The following is a 9747-nucleotide window of genomic DNA, read 5'->3' on the forward strand; positions in this document are numbered from 1 at the left end:
GCACTTTGTTCGTATATAAAATTAATATTTTTAATTTTATAAATATATTCAAAAGATAATGCTCTTATTTTAAATGTATATATTATAATAAAATGTTATTTAACAAAATTTTATTTCTGATATATTTTGTGTTCTATTCAATTCATTTTAGTGAATAGGATAAATCCCATCTAAAGTTAGCCTATATATATTTTAAATCGACATATTTTTAGTTAACATAAAATTTTAAATATTTATTATTAGTAGTGGATGAAGACTCATATACAAAAGATACTTGGTTGTACTGTATATTAATTGTTTCTTTTTCAAAAAAAAAATCCAAGAAAGAGTTGTATAAAAGCTTAATTTTGAGGATAGGAATAAATTTTATTTAAAAAAAAAAAAAATTGTAAATGTAATAACGAGTAAAATCTTCATTAGGCTAAGTTCGACCCTACTTGAGATATGACACGAGTCTCCCTCTATCTCCTCACCCCTCGAACCATCAAAATTTGATAGCATCAATCCCCTAATACCGTGGTTCTCAATCCGTGGTCCGCGGAACACAGGTGCTCAGTGAAGCCATTTCAAATGTTGCGCGAAAATATCAAATATACAATTAAAAATTGTTGCAAAAGGAAAATCAATACAATGTAAAATAATTTTTGTATGGGAATGTAATCAGCAAACACCAATGATGTCATAGTGTGCTCTTGATTTCAAAAAGGTTTGCACCCCTGCTTTAAAGCTGATGTATTGTAAGTGTTCCGCGGAAAAAAAAATGTCAAAGTTTAGTGTTCCCCGACTTCAAAAAGATTGAGAACCACGACCCTAATACACAAACCTCCTTGCAAAATTTCAGAAATTTTCCACAAAAGGCACGGGAGTTATTAAACTTCAAAGTGGGTGAACAAAATCATGCATACAAAAAAAATCCCCAAATTTTTAATATTTTTTTTTATTTCAAAAGTGTAAAAATCTTGGGAGGTCTTGTTTTTGACCTATCGCCATATTCTCCTGTATTATATAGGCCTACAACAGCCGAGAAAGTAACAGTCGCTTGAGAACATTCTTCAAGAAACATATGTCAGACACAATCAGCGGTAGATCTAGAAAATTTATGTAAAAACTAAAATGAAAATGATCTGTAGTAAAAGAAACATGAACATTTTAAGCATTCCTAAATCTTTTCTATTGTCATTAGCCTAGTTTTCGCTTTTTAAAAGTAGACCACACAGGAGATAGAAAAAAAGAATTCGCCTGGAACGAAATGGGATCATCATGATAGAAATATAATCCCCTTCACATCGCCACTCGAGCGTTTTCTAAACATAACTTGAACTAAGGTCTGTAGAGTCGTAAGTGTGTCAATAGTTGACGCATTTTGTGAAGTTTTTGTTATTTAAAACCTTTGTAATATATTCATTTCATTTTTTAAAAAAATATTGTAACCTTAACCCTTTTTTTCTTTTGTGTTACGTTAGCACAACGCTTACTCTATTGTTAGAAAGCTACATTAACATTTTAAAAAATATATGTTTTATTATGTAAATGTTTAAATAAATTAGAAAGCTAATTTAAGGTGCATTTGTTTTCTTTTGGCTAAAAAGTTATAAAGTATGAAATATATTTGAAAATATATTTAACAACTTATTACATTGAGACTGTATTAATTATATAATAAAATATAAAATAAAAGTGTAAATTTGATATTTAAAGACCTGAATAGAATATAACTTCATATTTTTGTACAGCTATTATTTTTGTTTTTAGCTTTTTCTGTCTTGTAAGCACTAAAGAAAATCTTTTTACCAGATCCATCATGGATTGGCTAGGCTCATGATGAGGAGCAACAGGATGAGAGATAGAACCCAACATATCTAAGACAGATCACTCATGAAAAATTCCAATAGTTCACACTCCGATTCCATTTCAGGTCTTTCAGACTATAGGAGATCTTTAATGTCGCGACTGGCAGTTCCTCTGTACTTTAATACTAGGGATATTAGGGGATAATAGGGATATATAAAAGAAACATTCAAAAATTTCTCTTAAGTCTTAATCAATATGGCTTTTAAAATATTTATTTCGTATAATTTAATATTATAGTTTACATTTTTAATTCATTTTGACTCATGTTTATAAATTGTATATTTTATCAAGTATCATCCATAAAATCGATAATCAATGAAATTTCAATATATCCCTTAATTAAGTTCTTACATCATTGTTGAATTTAATTCGCGATGAAAATATAGGTATAGACGATGGTTTTTTTCTAATTGTATGTATTGTATATATTTATAATAAGTACTCCGATGAAAAAAAAATAAATCAGACGGAGGTTTGGATTAACAAGAAAAATTAACAACTAAACCGTTAAAAACGTTTTAGAAATAAACTTATTTTATATATTCAAAATTTTTAATAATTTTATATATACAGATTCACTATTTTCACTCACTAAAATTTAAAATTCGAATTTCTTAAATCTAAAAAAATCTTTTAAAAATATCCTCTTAGTGCTAATAGGACAAAAGAAATTTAAAATAAAAGTGACCGTATGGATAAAACTAATGGCTTACTTTCTGCTCTTTTCCGGGTTTTTTTCACGCCTCTGACATCTAAGTAGGGTTAGTTTCTATAGATTCTCGGGAAGAATTTCCATAGGAAGTCTTTCTGGGAGGCACACCCTTAGCAGATTGTTCAAATGTTGGTTTGCCGTATCCCATAAAATAACCTCAAAAATGACCCTCCCGTTGGAAGATAGCCCCCGTGTTGCATTGCCTTATTCCGTTATCATATCAACCAACCAAAAACCGTTTTCGAGACTTTATTATATTTAATATATACTGAGTGGTCATTTTAATTAATCCACTGGATTAACTCAAAAAATATGCATCCTAGAAAACTTTATTAAATCAAAAATGTTAGATATCAAAGAGGCCGCAAGATGAGACTATCCGTTCCATCATAGATGACACTAGAATAGGTGAAAGTGGTGTCAACTTCACTTTCTTAAATAAAAATCGTAATTTTTTTTATTGCATATTATCACTGTACATAAAAAACAAATTTTTATTTAAAACATTTTTTCGAAAAATGTATTTATCGAAAGTTATGAGTGTTTGAAGTTTTATTCGACCACCGCCACATCGTTCACGCCTGAATCTATGGATATATGCGAATTTCACTAAAAAAAGGGGGAAGAAAAGGCATTAAAAATCATTAGGAAATTATTATTTGATGGAATCATTCTTTTTCTTCCAATAATGAACTCATACAAAACTAGTGCCACAACATACTAAAACCATCATGCTTATGATAAAAAGACGTTGGTCTCAATTCCACCAAATAATAATAATTTCCTAATAATTTTTTAAAGCATTTTTCTTCCTTTTCTCAGTGAAATTTACGGATATCCACAGATTTACGGATATGGCGACCGTACGAAACTTCAAATACTCATAACTTCGATAACTTTATATTTCGAAAAATATTTTAGATAAAAGTTTGTTTTTACAATCTTATTGTGTAATATGCAATAAAAAATGATGGTTTACATTTAAGAAAATGAAGTTAAACTATCATAGATAATATCATCATAAGTAAAACCGATAGCTCCATCTTGTGTGAATTGATTAAAATGGAAATGGGATGGGTGTTTAGAAAATAAGCACCCCCTCATTAACTTTTGAAACCTGTCAGGGAAAGCAGGGTGATGCTAAATACATATGAAATAAAGGCAAGATAAAGAAAGAGAGAAGTCGAGAGAAAAGACATAGGTATACGGCTAAGTTGTAGCCGAACCTTAGAAGATAAATAAATTTATTGGTACAAAATAAATTCGTTATAATATATATAATAAATAAATATTATTTATTTATTTTTGGCTATTTTTGACCTGTGGGCACTAANAAGTTCGACCCTACTTGAGATATGACACGAGTCTCCCTCTATCTCCTCACCCCTCGAACCATCAAAATTTGATAGCATCAATCCCCTAATACCGTGGTTCTCAATCCGTGGTCCGCGAAACACAGGTGCTCAGTGAAGCCACTTCAAATGTTGCGCGAAAATATCAAATATACAATTAAAAATTGTTGCAAAAGGAAAATCAATACAATGTAAAATAATTTTTGTATGGGAATGTAATCAGCAAACACCAATGATGTCATAGTGTGCTCTTGATTTCAAAAAGGTTTGCACCCCTGCTTTAAAGCTGATGTATTGTAAGTGTTCCGCGGAAAAAAAAATGTCAAAGTTTAGTGTTCCCCGACTTCAAAAAGATTGAGAACCACGACCCTAATACACAAACCTCCTTGCAAAATTTCAGAAATTTTCCACAAAAGGCACGGGAGTTATTAAACTTCAAAGTGGGTGAACAAAATCATGCATACAAAAAAAATCCCCAAATTTTTAATATTTTTTTTTATTTCAAAAGTGTAAAAATCTTGGGAGGTCTTGTTTTTGACCTATCGCCATATTCTCCTGTATTATATAGGCCTACAACAGCCGAGAAAGTAACAGTCGCTTGAGAACATTCTTCAAGAAACATATGTCAGACACAATCAGCGGTAGATCTAGAAAATTTATGTAAAAACTAAAATGAAAATGATCTGTAGTAAAAGAAACATGAACATTTTAAGCATTCCTAAATCTTTTCTATTGTCATTAGCCTAGTTTTCGCTTTTTAAAAGTAGACCACACAGGAGATAGAAAAAAAGAATTCGCCTGGAACGAAATGGGATCATCATGATAGAAATATAATCCCCTTCNCCTTTAAAGTTTCGCAAACATACTTCAAAATTTAAATAATTTATTATGTTATTTTTACAGTAAGATTTAAATCAGAATGATTATTAAATCTCTTCTTCAAATTTGTAAATTTTTTTCTAATGGTAGACTATATCAGAACATTTACAAATTATTGATAAATGTTGTTATTATTTTAAGTAATGTTTTAATTACTTTTGCATTTATTTCAAATATATATTCTTTTAATTTTTCAATAGTTGTTGTCGTCGTCACGATCTCTGTTACATAGATAAGCTCGGAAAAGAATGCAATTCCATTTTCAATCTCTACGTCGCAAATTATAAATGGATCAACGCAGGAGGAAAAATTTCTTGCTGTAAGTTTTTCTTTGTCTACGAATAACTTTAAAAATATATAGACAATATTAATCTTTTTAAAACATTTTAAAACATATTGTGTACTAGCACAGCCATTTTTCATGCTTATAGTAGATTCGGTCAAACTCACAATAGATAGGGCCTATAGCTGATTAGTGAAAGATGATGTTCGCTATTCGAGGCAGTCAATCCCGACTGACCATTGGCCATTGAAAATTTAACTAAAACAAATGTAATACTAATATATTGTTAAAACAGTCTGTATTATAAAAATTATTTTATTTATTCTTCTTTAATAGTTTAGGCTAAATATATCCTACAAATCAGAATTTAGATGTTTATTTATTTATTTTTTTGAAATTCCTAATTGAAGTATTTAAGTGGTTCTTAAATGATGATTTAAGGTATGAGACTGTATAATAAGCTTGTTCGGATTTTGATTACGCATACATTTTTATGACGTTGTTTATAATAACTAATGTCTATAAACAGGCAGAACAGTAGTTTGATTAAGTTATTTTTTGTAAACAAATTCTGTTTTTAGATCACAAAATTAATATTTTCAACACGATCTTTTCCAAAAATCCGAACAATCTTTTTTCACAACTTTGTTATTATTCAAGTATAAATTTCAAATTATTTTTTGTATAATTTGAATATACTAAAATGGATAATGGAAATTAATGACTATTTATTTCTTTATTATTACTTATATTATTAGAAATTAAATCTACATTTACTATTTTTGTTTAGCAATTGAAGACACTAATCCTTGCAATCGAGCAACATGTGCCTGTGATCGAGAAGTAGTATTTTGTTTAGCTAAAAATATCAAGGAATATAAAGAAGAGCACAGATATGTTAGATCTGCATTGAAGACTTGATGTAATAAATTAATATTTTGAGATATTAAATAAGCATAATCGTTTAATACAAAAATATATTTTAAAAAAATTAGAGAAATAAATGTTTAACATCCATTCGAATGAAATTTTCTATTCGACTTCTTAGCACTTTGTTCGTATATAAAATTAATATTTTTAATTTTATAAATATATTCAAAAGATAATGCTCTTATTTTAAATGTATATATTATAATAAAATGTTATTTAACAAAATTTTATTTCTGATATATTTTGTGTTCTATTCAATTCATTTTAGTGAATAGGATAAATCCCATCTAAAGTTAGCCTATATATATTTTAAATCGACATATTTTTAGTTAACATAAAATTTTAAATATTTATTATTAGTAGTGGATGAAGACTCATATACAAAAGATACTTGGTTGTACTGTATATTAATTGTTTCTTTTTCAAAAAAAAAATCCAAGAAAGAGTTGTATAAAAGCTTAATTTTGAGGATAGGAATAAATTTTATTTAAAAAAAAAAAAAATTGTAAATGTAATAACGAGTAAAATCTTCATTAGGCTAAGTTCGACCCTACTTGAGATATGACACGAGTCTCCCTCTATCTCCTCACCCCTCGAACCATCAAAATTTGATAGCATCAATCCCCTAATACCGTGGTTCTCAATCCGTGGTCCGCGGAACACAGGTGCTCAGTGAAGCCATTTCAAATGTTGCGCGAAAATATCAAATATACAATTAAAAATTGTTGCAAAAGGAAAATCAATACAATGTAAAATAATTTTTGTATGGGAATGTAATCAGCAAACACCAATGATGTCATAGTGTGCTCTTGATTTCAAAAAGGTTTGCACCCCTGCTTTAAAGCTGATGTATTGTAAGTGTTCCGGAAAAAAAAAATGTCAAAGTTTAGTGTTCCCCGACTTCAAAAAGATTGAGAACCACGACCCTAATACACAAACCTCCTTGCAAAATTTCAGAAATTTTCCACAAAAGGCACGGGAGTTATTAAACTTCAAAGTGGGTGAACAAAATCATGCATACAGAAAAAATCCCCAAATTTTTAATATTTTTTTTTATTTCAAAAGTGTAAAAATCTTGGGAGGTCTTGTTTTTGACCTATCGCCATATTCTCCTGTATTATATAGGCCTACAACAGCCGAGAAAGTAACAGTCGCTTGAGAACATTCTTCAAGAAACATATGTCAGACACAATCAGCGGTAGATCTAGAAAATTTATGTAAAAACTAAAATGAAAATGATCTGTAGTAAAAGAAACATGAACATTTTAAGCATTCCTAAATCTTTTCTATTGTCATTAGCCTAGTTTTCGCTTTTTAAAAGTAGACCACACAGGAGATAGAAAAAAAGAATTCGCCTGGAACGAAATGGGATCATCATGATAGAAATATAATCCCCTTCACATCGCCACTCGAGCGTTTTCTAAACATAACTTGAACTAAGGTCTGTAGAGTCGTAAGTGTGTCAATAGTTGACGCATTTTGTGAAGTTTTTGTTATTTAAAACCTTTGTAATATATTCATTTCATTTTTTAAAAAAATATTGTAACCTTAACCCTTTTTTTCTTTTGTGTTACGTTAGCACAACGCTTACTCTATTGTTAGAAAGCTACATTAACATTTTAAAAAATATATGTTTTATTATGTAAATGTTTAAATAAATTAGAAAGCTAATTTAAGGTGCATTTGTTTTCTTTTGGCTAAAAAGTTATAAAGTATGAAATATATTTGAAAATATATTTAACAACTTATTACATTGAGACTGTATTAATTATATAATAAAATATAAAATAAAAGTGTAAATTTGATATTTAAAGACCTGAATAGAATATAACTTCATATTTTTGTACAGCTATTATTTTTGTTTTTAGCTTTTTCTGTCTTGTAAGCACTAAAGAAAATCTTTTTACCAGATCCATCATGGATTGGCTAGGCTCATGATGAGGAGCAACAGGATGAGAGATAGAACCCAACATATCTAAGACAGATCACTCATGAAAAATTCCAATAGTTCACACTCCGATTCCATTTCAGGTCTTTCAGACTATAGGAGATCTTTAATGTCGCGACTGGCAGTTCCTCTGTACTTTAATACTAGGGATATTAGGGGATAATAGGGATATATAAAAGAAACATTCAAAAATTTCTCTTAAGTCTTAATCAATATGGCTTTTAAAATATTTATTTCGTATAATTTAATATTATAGTTTACATTTTTAATTCATTTTGACTCATGTTTATAAATTGTATATTTTATCAAGTATCATCCATAAAATCGATAATCAATGAAATTTCAATATATCCCTTAATTAAGTTCTTACATCATTGTTGAATTTAATTCGCGATGAAAATATAGGTATAGACGATGGTTTTTTTCTAATTGTATGTATTGTATATATTTATAATAAGTACTCCGATGAAAAAAAAATAAATCAGACGGAGGTTTGGATTAACAAGAAAAATTAACAACTAAACCGTTAAAAACGTTTTAGAAATAAACTTATTTTATATATTCAAAATTTTTAATAATTTTATATATACAGATTCACTATTTTCACTCACTAAAATTTAAAATTCGAATTTCTTAAATCTAAAAAAATCTTTTAAAAATATCCTCTTAGTGCTAATAGGACAAAAGAAATTTAAAATAAAAGTGACCGTATGGATAAAACTAATGGCTTACTTTCTGCTCTTTTCCGGGTTTTTTTCACGCCTCTGACATCTAAGTAGGGTTAGTTTCTATAGATTCTCGGGAAGAATTTCCATAGGAAGTCTTTCTGGGAGGCACACCCTTAGCAGATTGTTCAAATGTTGGTTTGCCGTATCCCATAAAATAACCTCAAAAATGACCCTCCCGTTGGAAGATAGCCCCCGTGTTGCATTGCCTTATTCCGTTATCATATCAACCAACCAAAAACCGTTTTCGAGACTTTATTATATTTAATATATACTGAGTGGTCATTTTAATTAATCCACTGGATTAACTCAAAAAATATGCATCCTAGAAAACTTTATTAAATCAAAAATGTTAGATATCAAAGAGGCCGCAAGATGAGACTATCCGTTCCATCATAGATGACACTAGAATAGGTGAAAGTGGTGTCAACTTCACTTTCTTAAATAAAAATCGTAATTTTTTTTATTGCATATTATCACTGTACATAAAAAACAAATTTTTATTTAAAACATTTTTTCGAAAAATGTATTTATCGAAAGTTATGAGTGTTTGAAGTTTTATTCGACCACCGCCACATCGTTCACGCCTGAATCTATGGATATATGCGAATTTCACTAAAAAAAGGGGGAAGAAAAGGCATTAAAAATCATTAGGAAATTATTATTATTTGATGGAATCATTCTTTTTCTTCCAATAATGAACTCATACAAAACTAGTGCCACAACATACTAAAACCATCATGCTTATGATAAAAAGACGTTGGTCTCAATTCCACCAAATAATAATAATTTCCTAATAATTTTTTAAAGCATTTTTCTTCCTTTTCTCAGTGAAATTTACGGATATCCACAGATTTACGGATATGGCGACCGTACGAAACTTCAAATACTCATAACTTCGATAACTTTATATTTCGAAAAATATTTTAGATAAAAGTTTGTTTTTACAATCTTATTGTGTAATATGCAATAAAAAATGATGGTTTACATTTAAGAAAATGAAGTTAAACTATCATAGATAATATCATCATAAGTAAAACCGATAGCTCCATCTTGTGTGAATTGAT

This window comes from Centruroides sculpturatus, unplaced genomic scaffold, assembly GCF_000671375.1.
Source record: "Centruroides sculpturatus isolate CEXI.00-Female unplaced genomic scaffold, Cexi_2.0 scaffold694, whole genome shotgun sequence".
Taxonomy (NCBI): domain Eukaryota; kingdom Metazoa; phylum Arthropoda; class Arachnida; order Scorpiones; family Buthidae; genus Centruroides; species Centruroides sculpturatus.